Here is a 14,812-nt window from a genome sequence, read left to right as displayed (position 1 = left end):
GGGAGAGAGGCTTTCACAGGAGACATGCAATTAGGGCTCGAGAAAATTATCACAATTTAGATTTCCTCTGTGTGTCTCCCTGAGAGTGCTGCTGTCAGAGAGGGGTCACTGGAGTACAAATACTATACAGGCACATGACTGAACACACTGCATACTAGCTAAATCCCATCTCCATTCACCACAGGTAACCAGAGGCAGAGTCTTTGCCCGGACTAACATTCCATTGTGGATATCTCTGGCTGGGTCTCTGGAGTAGAAACTGTTGTGACAAGCCGTATTAAGGAGTGAGTTAATCAAGTAGCACAAATTCAACCCCACTACCTCCCTGTCTCCCACCCAAACTCACTCCCCCTGTTCACTCAATAGAGTTATGTGGAAGGAATGAGGATATAAGGATACCAGAGACAGAGACAGGCTTGTTTTATACCATTTACTAATTTGGGATGTGCAATGTACATACAACACAATCAATACTTCTTAGCATTACCCAATGAATTAGTGTTCTGCTATGTAGATATGTTTTAACATGTGGCCATATCCAGTTCTAATGTATCTTGAGAGTTATAAAGGTTGCTATCTAAACTGAATGGAATAATGATGCCATTTAAGTACACGCGCAGTATTACTAAACTAACACAAATAAATCCAAGACCTAGGAGTATACACCACACTACTCTCCATAATAAACATGTGTTTTTACAGATACTCCACTACTCTTTAGATAGTGTTGAGCTCCTGACAAAATAAGAGGGGAAAATGGTAGTGTGGTAATCACTGCTAGTTTCCAATTGGATCCATAGCAGTGGCAGTGTATAACATCGCTCTGTGGGAACCATCTAATTCTAACCTGCACATAACTCTGTCTGGAAATCAATAGGAGGACAGTCCAGTGGAGACTGCCATCTTGTGCAGTGCAGGGGACTGACTGTAAAACATACAACGAGAGACAGACGATACTCTCTCTGGTACCCAGCAGCTATAATATCCATCCTTGGCGGTTCACTTGACATTTAATTGTCCTGTTTTCCCAGAGTCTGGGGGGTCCAGTGCCGGGACTGACTGGGCTGGGGGTACAGAGGTTGATGTGTTCCAGAGGGTGTGTGTGTGTGTGTGTGTGTGAATGTAGTGTGTGGTAGAGCGGTGGAGGTGGGTTGTGGATGACATGAGAAGCCCTCTGAGGCCTGGGAGATCCAGCTTTAAGGTATACAGCGTCAGCTGGCTAGCTACTTAAATGGGTCCAGCACAGCCCAGCCAGATTAGATCTCTCACTGCAGACATTTTCAAATGGCTGGTCACCTCTTTCTTCTCCATTTCACCTATTCTTTACAAGGTGGATCCAAATCCACCCCTCCTCCTTCCCATCCAGTCAAAGGAGCTGTCAAGGCTCTTTCTTAAGCCTGTCAGAGAGACAGGTCAGGGGTGGAAGGTTGAGGTGGGCTGGGATGGACTCTCTTTAAGGCTGGGATGGGAGTGACTTGGGGGCTGAGGGCTGTATAACATTCATGGTGATGGTGTCCCAAGAGGTGAGGAAATGTCACTGCTCTCCTCCTACAGGGGAAATTATTCTACAAATAGAAAGGAGAGAGAAGCAGAACATTGCCTTTGTGAAGCAGCCTGTCAATGATTTATCTTTTAGCATCTCAGCCCGCTCTGACACTTACTTCTAGGACATCCATATCTTTATCCAATAGAAACCATGCAAGAAAACATGGATTTGAGCTGCAACAGGTATGCCTGCCCCCTTTCTAAGTTCAGTAGTTTGACAGCACAGTATTTACCTAAACTCAAATTATAATTATATAAGCCAATCCTCCTGAAAACCAACTACACTAAATTGGTAGATCCGGGTTGATCCCTTAATGCTCTTTTAAAATGAGTTACGAAATGTGTTGATTTACCATTTACTTCACACTTGAAAAGGGCAAGGGAACTATTTAACAAGGCGATTGAATGAAAAGTATTCTATTGACTCATTAATTGAATAGAATCGAACATAAGGTGTTCAATAAACCAGTAGTAACGACACCAGCACATGCTATCAGAGAGTTAAATCTAACAATAGGCAACATACACAACTTAGACAAAGAAAACCAAACACAGAAGGACTTCTATTCCGTAAACACGGACGATTGTCAAATGACTTCTAATCTAACATGTCGGGGGTTTTAGGCAAACCAAGCGAGGCGTCGCCGTCTGAAATTGGAATGATATAAATGCCCCTGGGTGGCATTTATAAATTACCTGAAGCAGTGAGGAGTATCCTCTCCATCCACATCCGAGATGCAGAACCAAAATGTCAATAAACCAGCCATTCAAAGGTAATTCTTTAGAGTAAGGAAATTGTTAAGAAGAGTAAAAATGCAGGATGAGGTATCAAGTCAAGAGTAGCTGAAATAAATTATAGCTGAGCATCCATTTTAAATGGCCGTCGTTCTGTATTCAAATCATGATGACTTGGCAGAAGAATGTGAACTATTCTACAGTAAATGGCCTCTTGAAGCATACCAAGAAGCCTGTCTAATGACTTAGCCATGTTTATGACAAACCACAACCTCATCACTGCCTCGATACAACTGGGTTAGCAGGAGCTGGAGTTTTATATTTTTCATATTTAAAGCATAGGGTGAAATTGAATACGCGAAAGAGAGTGAGAGAGAGAGAGAGAGAGACAGAGGGATAAAACATCTAAACAAAACCCCAGCATGCTGCCTTTTTCTTTTCACTCTGCACTGTTTTTCAAAAATCCCACATAACAGGAAAGGGATTTTTTTTTAAATACAAAAGCCTGTGTTCTCATTTCGGGTGTGAAAGCACCACCAGTGCCACTGGAACCTCCTTGATTTCCCCAGTCCAATTATATATCTATGTGCTCAATCCTTCCAGAATAGCAACAGCAAGCCCAGGGACACCGTCTGCCTAAGCGCAGCGTGCCTAATGGAGTCCCAGAAGTTGACTCCATTTCATTGCTCCTAACTAATGGGCTGTGATATTTTCCCAAACTGACTGCTGCTCTGCCCCCTGGAAGCTAATCTAGTCAGTGCTGTGTCTGTGGAGCTAGGGCCCAGCCCAGCCCAACAGACAGATAACATCATGCCAGCCCACTACACTGCCTCATTTCCCACAACAAACCCCTTATTCTATTCTACCTACTGCTGCTGGCTGATGGCTGCCGTTGTTGCCACCCCCGCCAACGCCCCACGTACCCGCCCGCACTCCCTATTACCCTCCCCATGCTCGTTAGTGCTTCTGGCCGGGTGCTGATTGTCATACGGCCCCTGTGATGCCAGCTTCTCCCTGTGAGCCTGGCCTGCTGTGATGAATTTAAGATGCCTTTTATCTAACTGGGCTGAGGAGACGCAGGGGAGAGGCAGGGGAAGGGGAAGCGTGGGACTAGAGAAGACTGGAGCCATCAGACTAGACTGACTGGACTGCTGAAGGACCCTCTAAGGCTAGATACCTATTGGTCTCCAGTGGATGCTCATGTCCAGGATGCTATGAGGAGAAATGGTCAGCCATAAATTCAATGGAATGGGTCCCTGTTTAGCCATATAGTAGCCACTGAGCCTTCATCCAGATGGCTGTGGGACACACCAGTGGTGCCATACAATCACTGGCAGAGTGTCAGCATTGAGTAAATATGAAGGTCTTTTTATATTTTCATATAAACACCAGGGCTGCTTGCAATGACTTTTTCCTCTATGCTTCCTCCATTTTGAGGGCACATGTTTAAATGAATCCCACCCCCTTTGAGCGTGTATAATTGTAAGTCATTATATCATATAAATTGATTTGGGGATGATTTTCCGACATTAAAATTGCTACTTATTACACCGAGGGGAAAGAATGAAATAAGAGTTGAACATTTGCAATTATTATTTCTGTGAGGTTCAAAGTCTAGAGACATTCAAAGTGGGTTTAGATATTGTAACACTGTGTTAAGTGCACAGAAATGTGATTAAATGATGGCGAACTGCACTAAAGCAGAATAATGCCCCTAAAATATAATTTCACAAGAAGAAAAATTGTCCATGTAATCAGGGCCCTTTTTCACGCTAAATCTCATCCAGAAACACAACGAGTCCATTTCAAGAATAAAGGACGGGTAGGGGAAAAAAACTAAATTGTCTGCTTTTATGGGGTGCGTGTAGAGGTTCATTATTTTCCTAATTACGTCTAGAAACGTCAAACATTTGTTTTTCTCCTAATTGACAAGGAAATTAACAATGGACTACATTAGCCACAGAGGTTTGCTCTCCAACCCATTGTATAATGCTTAAAAGTGGCTTTTACATGCATTATGTATAAAAAGCAATTACTGCGCCGTTGTTACTCTGTAGTACCTTAAAGCGATCGAACCTCTGCAGTGTAAATTCATCCGCGAGAAGAGGCAAAACTCTAATTATTCACAATATCCAACTGCCTAAAGTGGCTGCACTTAAGAATGAAAAGCACAAAGAAAACTCTAAATGCATGACTCTACCAGAATGTCCACCAGAGGAGGCAGGTGGGAGGAGCTATAGGAGGATGGGTTCATTGTAATGGCTGGAATGGAATCAATGGAATGGAGTCAAACACATTGTTTCCTGTGTTTGATACCATTTCATTTATTCCATTTAGCTCCTACCACCAGCCTCCTCTGATGTCCACACACACAAAGGAGAGGTGAGCTACAGTACTAGGTACCATAAGCTCATCATCATGGCATACTGCAGTATACAGTATGCTGTCTCTCTCTATCCCAAGCAACCAGCAGTGTTCTACCCCAATGTGCTGTTCCAGCTGCTGATTATCATATATTCTCTGGGCAAGCCTTCATTGCATTGATCTCATTTGGCCAGGGAGATAAGGCCCTAATGGGATAGAGGGAGAGGCCTAGAATCAGATGGCCCTGGCCTAGGCTAGCTAATCCCTGGCTAATTTACCTCTTTCCTGGGCAGCCTGGGCTGGGGCCAATGGGCTGGTAGGGGCCAGGTGCCGAGGGCCAATCCTGGGTTAATCCTGTACAATCCCCTGGCCTGTGTAGTGCTGCCCTCTGACCTCTCTCTGTGGCCCCAACACTGCCACGGTGACTCTCTTTAAACGGGTCAGAGCCAATACACAAATTGGTTTACAGAGGATTGAATACACTACAACACTATAATGTATACAGGCTGTAGAATAGATCTATGAGAATGCTCTATAGGCAGGCTGCATTATTATTAATAGCTCACTGAAAGCCATTTAGGTTATCTCTTGTCATCTAATTTGGCTTCTTCTTATTCATTTGCTAGTTTAGTTTAACCAATTTATGGGTAAAAAACAAAAACAAAAAAATTAATCCTGACCTTTCTTATATCACTCAGATATAGGACAGACACTTTAAAACAAACTTCCTTTTGATTTATTTCTGGACTTCACTAACCTCGATTTGGATGAAGATTTCTAGTTCAACGAATCGACGGCGCAGGACATAGTGCTCACCGCGGACCAGGCCCTAATCCAGAGACTAAAAAAACGTGGCGTAAGAGAGGCCGACGTGTGGGCACCCTGATGAAACTACGTCAGCGAGTACATACAGTGCCTTCAGAAAGTATTCACATTACTTGACTTTTTCCACATTTTGTTGTGTTATAGCCTGAATTTTAAATGGATTAAATGTAGATTTTCTTTTTCTAGCCTACACACAATACCACATAATGTCAATGTGGAATTATGTTTTTCGTAAAATGTTCTAATGAATAAAAAATGAAAAGCTGAAATGTCTTGAGTCAATAAGTATTCAACCCCTTTGTTATGGCAAGCTTAAATAAGTTCAGGAGTAAAAAATTGCTGTGTTCAATAATAGTGTTTAACATGATTTTTGAATGGCTCTGTACCCCACACATACAATTATCTGTAAGGTCCCTATTGGAAGATACGAGATCTTCAGTTTCTTGGCAATTTCTCGCATGGAATAGCCTTCATTTCTCAGAACAAGAATAGACTGACGAGTTTTAGAGGAAAGTTCTTTGTTTCTGGCCATTTTGAGCCTGTAATCGAACCCACAATTGCTGATGCTCCAGATACTCAACTAGTCTCAAGAAGGCCAGTTTTATTGCTTCTTTAATCAGCACAACAGTTTTCAAATGTGCTAACATAATTGCAAATGGATTTCTAATGATCAATTAGCCTTTTAAATTGATAAACTTGGATTAGCAAACACAACGTGCCATTGGAACACAGGACTGATGGTTGCTGATAATGGGCCTCTGTACGCCTATGTAGATATTCCATAAAAAATCAGCCGTTTCCAGCTACAATAGCCATTTACAACATTAACAATGTCTACACTGTATTTCTGATCAATTTTATGTTATTTTAATGGAGAAACAAATAGCTTTTCTTTCGAAAACAAGGACATTTCTAAGTGACCCCAAACTTTTGAACGGTAGTGTACATATCCCAACCAGAAGCCATGGATTACAGGCAACATCCGCACTGAGCTAAAGGCTAGAGATGCCACTTTCAAGGAGCGGGACACTAATCCGGACGCAATATAATAAGAAATCCCGCTATGCCCTCCGACGAACCATTAAACAGGCAAAGCGTCAATACAGGACTAAGATCGAATCCTACTACACCGGCGCTTACGCTCGTCGGATGTGGCAGGGCTTGCAAACTATCACGGATTACAAAAGGGAACCCAGCCGCGAGCTGCCCAGTGACGCAAGTGTACCAGACGAGCTAAATGCCTTCTATGCTCACTTTGAGGTAAGCAAAATTGAACCATGCATGAGAGCACCAGCTGTTCTGGACGACTGTGTGATCACGCTCTCCGTAGCCGATGTGAGTGAGACCTTTAAACAGGTAAACATTCACAAGGCTGCAGGGCCAGACAGATTACCAGGACGAGTACTCAGAGAATGTGCTACCCAGCTGGCAAGTGTCTTCACTGACATTTTCAACCTCTCCCTGACCCAGTCTGTAATACCTACATGTTTCAAGCAGACCACCTTAGCACCCAGGTGGTGAGGGTAGGCAACAACACATCCGCCCCGCTGACCCTCAACACGGGGGCCCCTCGGGGGTGCGTCCTTAGTCCCCTCCTGTACTCTGTTCACCCACGACTGCATTGCCGAGCACGACTCAAACACCATTATTAAGTTTGCCAACGACACAACAGCGGTAGGCCTGATCACTGACGATGACGAGACAGCCTATAGGGAGGAGGTCAGAGACCTGGCAGTGTGGTCCCAGGACAACAACCTCTCCCTCAATGTCAGCAAGACAAAGGCGCTGATCATGGACTACAGGAAACGGAGGGCCGAGCACGCCCCCATTCGCATTGACGGGGCTGTAGTGGAGTGGGTCAAGAGCTTCAAGTTCCTCTGTGTCCACATCACTAAGGATCTATCCTGGTCCACACACACCAACACAGTCGTGAAGAGGGCACGACAATGCCTCTTCCCCATCAGGAGGCTGAAAATATTTGGCACAGGCCCTCAGATTCTCAAAACGTTCTACAGCTGTACCATTGAGAGCATCTTGACTGGCTGCATCACCGCTTGGTATGGCAACGGCTTGGCATCCGACTGCATGATGCTACAGAAGGTAGTGCGTACGGCCCAGTACATCACTGGGGCCGAGCTCCCTGCCATCCAGGACCTCTATACCATGTGGTGTAAGAGGAAGGCCCCAAAAAAAGACTCCAGCCACCCAAGCCATAGACTGTTCTCTCTGCTACCGCATGGGAAGCGGTACCGATGCACCAAGTCTGGAACCAACAGGACCCTGAATAGCTTCTACCCCCAAGCCATAAGACTGCTAAATAGTTAGTTAAATAGTTAACCAAATAGATACCTGGACTATCTGCATTGAACCTTTTCGCACAAACTTTTTTGACTCATTACATATGCTGCTGCTACTGTTTATTATCTGTTACTTTATTCCTAGCTATATGTAGCCTACATATCTACCTCAATTACCTCGCACCCCTGCACATCAACTTGGTACTGGTAACCCGTGTATATAGCCAAGTTATCGTTACTCATTGTGTATTTATTATTATTTGTATTATTACGTGTTATTACTTTTCTATTTTCTTTCTCTCTGCATTGTTGGGAAGGGCCCGTAAGTAAGCATTTCACTGTTAGTCTACACCTGTTGTTTACGAAGCATGTGAATAATACAATTGTATTTGATTTGATATCAATATTTGCGCAGCGGAGTGGTTCCCCCGGCATTTCTCACATAATTAATTTTACAGACACAAAAAGATCCCACTTTGTTTTGTCGACATTTGGAAAGTTTACCGACAAATTTGCTGTTTCCATCAGGTCTGTCATGACATTTGTTATCCAACATGTACTTTACTGGCATAAAAAGGTTGGATGGAAATCTGGTTACTGAGAAGAAAGAGTGAGTGAGTGAATGAATGGAAGCTAGCTGTGTGTAGTTGTGGGAGTGAAAAACAAGATGAATTTCATACATGTTTGTCGGTTTATTGGAGCTCAAATCATTATCTGCAGAGCATGATCTGTAATATATTATGACGAGGGAGGGAGGGAGGGAGGGAGGGAGGGAGGGAAAAGGCTTGAGGGACGTGTGTACATGAATAGAGAGGGGGGGAAGCGAATTTCTGATTAATGTGGAACGATTTTCCAACAAAGGACTGGGTGCAATTTTACCACCGCTTGACGCGAGACTGCTGTCATTCCATTATAGATGGCTGGCAGATTCATCTCTGTCCCTCTTTTCTATTTACATTTTCGTCGTGCTGCAGCTAGAGATGGAATTTTCCTGTGTGTATGAATATGGTAACGTCTCTGAAGGGGCTCAACGCTCCTCATCAGGAGTGAATGGGACACACCACACACACACGCCTCTTCGGAAGCACTTATCCTCTTATTGCATACACTTATTCCATTTCTGTGTCAATATCGACCATAATCAAATGGGGTGGTGTGACAAGTAGGATGAAAGCCTTTATGTGTGTGTGTGTGTATGTGTATGTGTATGTGTGTGTGTGTGTGCGCGCGTGTGTGTGTGTGTGTGTGTGTGTGTGTGTGGGAGCAGTAAATCTCCCTGCTGACAGGACAGGGCTGGATGAAATACTATTGTTTTCGGAGAATCATAAAGAACAATATATAAATAACTTACAGTACTATGAAGTCGTGCACATTTCTATGGCAAGACTTGAAAATGGCTGTCTAGCAATGATCAACAACCAACTTGACCGAGCTATTTAAAAAATAATGTGCAAATATTGTACAATCCAGGTGTGCAAAGCTCTTAGAGACTTACCCAGAAAGACTCACAGCTGTAATCGCTGCCAAAGGTGATTCTAACATGTATTGACTCAGGGGTGTGAATACTTATGTAAATTAGATATTTCTGTATTTCATTTTCAATAAATTTGCTAACATTTCTAAAAACATGTTTTCACTTTGTCATTATGGGGTATTGTGTGTAGATGGGTGAAATTTTTGTATATATTTTATGTTGTGCGGACTCCGACCGCACAACATAAACATAACAGGGTAGGGGCCGGGTGGGCATTCCGCCTCGGAGGCGGATCCGGCTCAGGGCGTGACGACCTCTCACTCTTCGCCTCCCTGTTGCGCCCCTGGTCTGGTCTGGACCTCGGCGCGCTACTTCCCCTCTCCTTCCTCCCACGATACGCCAGGCCCTGTCTGGACCCTGGTGTGGGAGACCCCGAACCTGGAGAGGGGCTGACGTCATGGTCTGGACTGGAGCCGCTGACCGGAGCTGGACTGGGCACCGGTGGAGCGGACTGCTCTGGCTCCGGAGTGGAGCCGCTGACCGGAGCAGGACTGGATCCCGGTGGAGCAGACTGCTCTGGCTCCGGAGTGGCGCAGCTGACCGGAGCTGGATCAGGCACCGGCGGAGCGGACTGCTCTGGCTCCGGAGTGGAACTGCTGACCGGAACTGGATCAGGCACCGGTGGAGCGGACTGCTCTGGCTCCGGAGTAGAACAGCTGACCGGACCTAGATCAGGCAACGGTGGAGCAGACTGCTCTGGCTCCGGAGTGGAGCAGCTGACCGGTGCCGGACCAGGCACCGGTGGACCGGGCACGGGCCGTGCCGGACTGGACAAACGCACCACTGGTCTGGTGCGAGGAGCAGGCACGGGCCGGACCGGACTGGCGACGCGCACCACTGGTTTGGTGCGAGGAGCAGGAACGGGTCGGGCCGTACTGGGAACACGCACCACTGGCTTAGTGCGGGGAGCAGGAAACGGGCCGGACCGGACTGGCGACACGCACCACTTGCTTGGTGCGAGGAGCAGGAACAGGCCGGGCCGGCGACGCGCACCACTGGCTGGGTGCGAGGAGCAGGAACAGGCCGGGCCGGGCTGGCGACGCGCACCACTGGCTTGGTACGAGGAGCAGGAACAGGCCGGGCCGGGCTGGCGACGCGCACCACTGGCTTGGTGCGAGGAGCAGGAACGGGTCGGGCCGTACTGGGAACACGCACCACTGGCTTAGTGCGGGGAGCAGGAAACGGGCCGGACCGGACTGGCGACACGCACCACTTGCTTGGTGCGAGGAGTGGGACTGGGTTCCTTTATTAACCCCCGCTCCTTCTGCTGCCTAACCAGCTCCTCTCGCCGTGCCTCTACACCTTCCTTCTGCTCCCTCTGAACCAATAGCCCCCGTAATCTGGTGGCCTCCTCTCCTAATCAGCAGATCCGCCCTGTCGCGGCCTCCTGCTGCCTCGTCGTCCACACCGTGGGGGGGGTTGCCTCTCCACCCTGATCAGGGCCTCCATCTCTCTTGCCAGATCCTCTCTCATCTCCTGCCAAGTCCATCCTCTCTGCTCCTCCTCGGCACACTGCTTGGTCCAGGTCTGGTGGGATCTTCTGTCACGTTCGTTCATAGACGGGACGGACCAAGGCGCAGCGTGATATGCATACATGTTTATTATACCGAATAAACACAACGACAAAACACCAAACTAAACGAAACGTGAAGTCCAAGGTACCCAAACAACATACCTCACACGGAACAAGATCCCACAACCCACTAGTGCCAAAAGGCTGCCTAAGTATGGTCCCCAATCAGAGACAACGAGCGACAGCTGCCTCTGATTGGGAACCACACCGGCCAACATAGATCTAGACCACATAGAAAATACACACCCTGACTCAACAAATAAGAGTCCCCAGAGTCAGGGCGTGACACTAGTAGTCATTTTGGTTGTGAAGTGCATTAGCAAGAAGCTTTGTCCTTTCTTAAGAACAAAATGCAATTTACCACTTGGCTGTCTATTATACAACCCTGTCACAGACCCTCCCAGTCAACACCACCTCATAAGATTGCCTGATGCAATTCAAGAGATGTCCAGTTAGCAGCTGAACATGCAGCATAGTTAAGATCAGCGAGGCGGCCCTCATCAGTATCAGTACCTCGCTGTAAGCATTCCTATGAATGGAACAGTCAGCCACATGTTGGCAAGTATTCAGCCAGCAACCTAACTGCCATTGGTAATAGAACAGTGACTGTTTATGTGTTCACAGATGCATCTATGGAGCCAGCACTTGGAGACTTGCAAGATGATATGATAGACGATATGATGGAATCCTGACCGACAGACAGGCTTGATACTGACGTCTCTGAATGGAGAGAGACCTGGCACTCAACACATCCACAACGTGGGACTGAAGGGGATTACTAATAATACAGTACAGCAGAAATGTCCATTATTTGTAACACCATTTTCATTCCATGCGTCACTGATGAACTCTGCCTCAACTCTGCTTATTTCTAACGAAGGATAGGACTGTAGATGCTTTTGCCAGACGCCAGCCTCGGTCGTTTGATGGGAAGACCATCATTGGGTAGGTTTTATCTGACCTGTTCAAACTTCAACATAGTACCTGTTTTTGTGCCAGATATTACCTATCCTAACTGCCATTGGTAATAGAACAGTGACTATGTGTGTATGTGTTCACAGAAACATGTATGGAGCGAGCACATGGAGACTTGCAAGATGATGTGATGAAGTCCAGACTGACAGACGGGCTTGATACTGATGTCTCTGAATGGAGAGAGACCTGGCACTCGGCATTAAAACTATTTTAAGAATGCATTTGCAAGCATTTGGCAACATAACCTATGATGATGATACTTTCAAAGAAGATGACAGGTTCAAAAGAGCTTGAAACAAAGAAGAGGTTTGTGACATATCCTTTCCTGAGGCGAGTCAACTTCCAAAGGCAAGAAGCATGACAGCAGAGAAATAAGATGAGCCCTCTCAGTTCTCAACTGATCTGTAATCCGGCACCGCAGGAAAAACAAGTTTCAAAAATGTCCACCAGTGCTAAAAATGACAGTATGGTGATTTGTAATGGATTCTTGAAATCTAACAATTCTAAGAAGAGGGCATAATGGGCTGTATCTGAGATTCTCATTTCAACGCATTACCGAGAAGATTTCCATCCAAAATACGGAGCACCCAACCTCACAAATAGTATCCAAAACAACAGGAAGAAAGAAACATCTCCTAAAACTGAAACCACACACTGGCTTTAGCTAATGGAGAGGCTTCAGCTGGTTGCTATGTAACAATGCATGATGATTAGGCTTAAGGAAACATATAAACATGACTGCGTATGAAACTGAATCTCCTAGAGATATGGGAAATAAACAAAGACGGTGGGAGGGCAGGGGATAGTGAGGCCGCAGCTAGCACTCGAGTGTCATAAAGACGACATCACAGCGGCCATCCTGCGGATTCCTGGGGTCTGACTAGATTGCAGATGGAAAAGTGAGCCTTAAAACCACATCCCCACCGACGGGAGAAAAAAATAATTTCTCATAACTGTTTCTATTTACTGGAAGCCTCATACGTCTCCCACGGGAGCAGAAACAAATGAAAATGTTATTTCTCTTCTCATGAACTCCTACCTTGCTTTTTCACTGCTGGCAATTTCATTCTGCCTCCAAATTTGACTTAAGCCTGTGACTTGAGGGAAATAATGTCTCTGGAATAATGTTCTGAGAACTATAATTCCAGGGGCATGTTTTCTTATATATTTATTTATTGTATTTATTTGTTTTTTGGGCGGTTGCTTTGTGGTTTAAGGGAAATTGCGCTGGCTTCTGAAAAAGAAGTGATGTGACATCCAAAGCCTCACAGTAATCCAGTCAGACTCGCAGGCCCTGAATAAGACAGAACATGCCCTTCTCCCATCCAAAGAAAAACACTGGCCTAACACACATGGACAGCCTTGTAAAGTGGAGCCTGTCACAACGGAAACTTAAAACACATTATATTAGCTATATGTTCACAGATCGTAAGCCCGAAGATCGCTCTCCAACATTCTTTGTGTAATACTAAGGACAACACACCTAGCACATCATCTCTTTCTTACCCTCCTTCTCCCCACTCTTCTACACCTCCGTTCACTTCATGCACTGCACGCACAGGGCTACAGTAATAGGCAACAACAGTATAAAGCCAGATGAAAGCTAAACAACCCAGAGACCATGTCATTTCCTTGGGGGTCTGGTAAGGATAAAGGCAGCCCAACCAGCCCCTGCTCTAGCCTGTGTACAGTAATCCATTGAGTCTCAGTGCTGCTTACTGGGGGAGACAGGCAGGGCTACTTCCATATCCCTAGAAGGAGGCAGGGAGGCATTGACTATACAACAGGCTCAGCATGTCCAGCCCCCAGCTTTCATCCATACATTTCAACAACAGTGGGGTGAAGGATACTTCTGGAGTCCTGGCGAGGCCCAACACACTGTTTAAGGATTTCTGTCAGCTAACTGCTTGTTCACTGGAACTGGACCTTTAAATCTTAAATCCTGGCACATATTCAAACGCAATAACTGCTTGTAGTTTCACTATTAGATTTTGTAATCAGGGAAAAGCTGAAAGAAAAATAAACTAGGATAACCTTTGCTTGTTTTTTCCCTTCTTTGTTTATATATTTGCCATTCATTTAATACTGTAAAGTAAATAGCCTTATAAATGGTTCACTATATTGCATTACTCGTTTATATTTTGTCCAAGACATCAAAATTCATCAGGTTAACGGATGTCAATAAAAGGTTCAGCCCCCAGTCTGGGCCACACATGTTCTTCTGTCTCAGATGAGAAATCTATCATGCAGCGGAGTGTAGGCTACACATTACATGATAGACTGCTATAGGGGAAACCCAGCAGGATTCCATGCACCAGAGGAGATGTTTATTAGACTGCTGCCTTTGGCCCAGAGACACAGGAGAGAGAAGGGAGACAGAAAGGAGAGGGGTCATGAACCAGCAGGCCTTCCTGTGGACTCCCCATACGCTACACATTCATACTGTGGACCTCCCCCCACACACACACACACTCTCTCTTCAGCTAGGTTTTCCTTCATTCCTTGAAGGAGTCATATGGTGAGAGCATTAGTGGGGAGGGGAGAATGTCAGAATTGCCCTAAAGACATACAGCGTAGTAAAGGTGAGGAAAAAAGAAAGATGCCTGTGATATTTACAGTGCTCTGATGAGGCGGGGAGCGGTGGAAAGGAAGGGAAGAGGGGGTCATGATGATTTGTTGGCCCAGGGGAGGTAAGCGATACCCAGCCGTGATACCCAATCATGTTTATGAGGGGGAGCCGGTGTTGTGCTGGGCTCCTGGTGAGCTGGATTGTGTTTTCTCTGGCTCCCAGTCTGGGCCTACAGTAAGTGCACCCCCACCAAGATAATGTGATTGAAGGACACAGCTCGAGCTAGGCTTCTCCCCAGGTGGGTTATAGAGAGAAAGTTACAGCAGGGTCCGGAATTATTGGATCCCTTGATAAAGATGAGCAAAAAAGACTGTATAAAATAAATAATATATATA

The 14,812-nt window shown here is 45.8% G+C and overlaps 1 protein-coding gene across 10 annotated transcripts in view; it reads right to left on the bottom strand.

The window, feature by feature from the left end:
• Window positions 1-14,812, bottom strand: part of LOC121573566 (autism susceptibility gene 2 protein) — a 493,378-nt gene that overhangs the window by 226,335 nt on the left and 252,231 nt on the right. The gene's annotated exons all lie outside the window — the stretch shown is intronic.

Source organism: Coregonus clupeaformis, chromosome 9 (genome assembly GCF_020615455.1).
Source record: "Coregonus clupeaformis isolate EN_2021a chromosome 9, ASM2061545v1, whole genome shotgun sequence".
Classification (NCBI taxonomy): Eukaryota; Metazoa; Chordata; class Actinopteri; order Salmoniformes; family Salmonidae; genus Coregonus; species Coregonus clupeaformis.
Note: the sequence above shows the minus strand (reverse complement) of the source record. Positions and strands in the feature narration are given on the sequence as shown.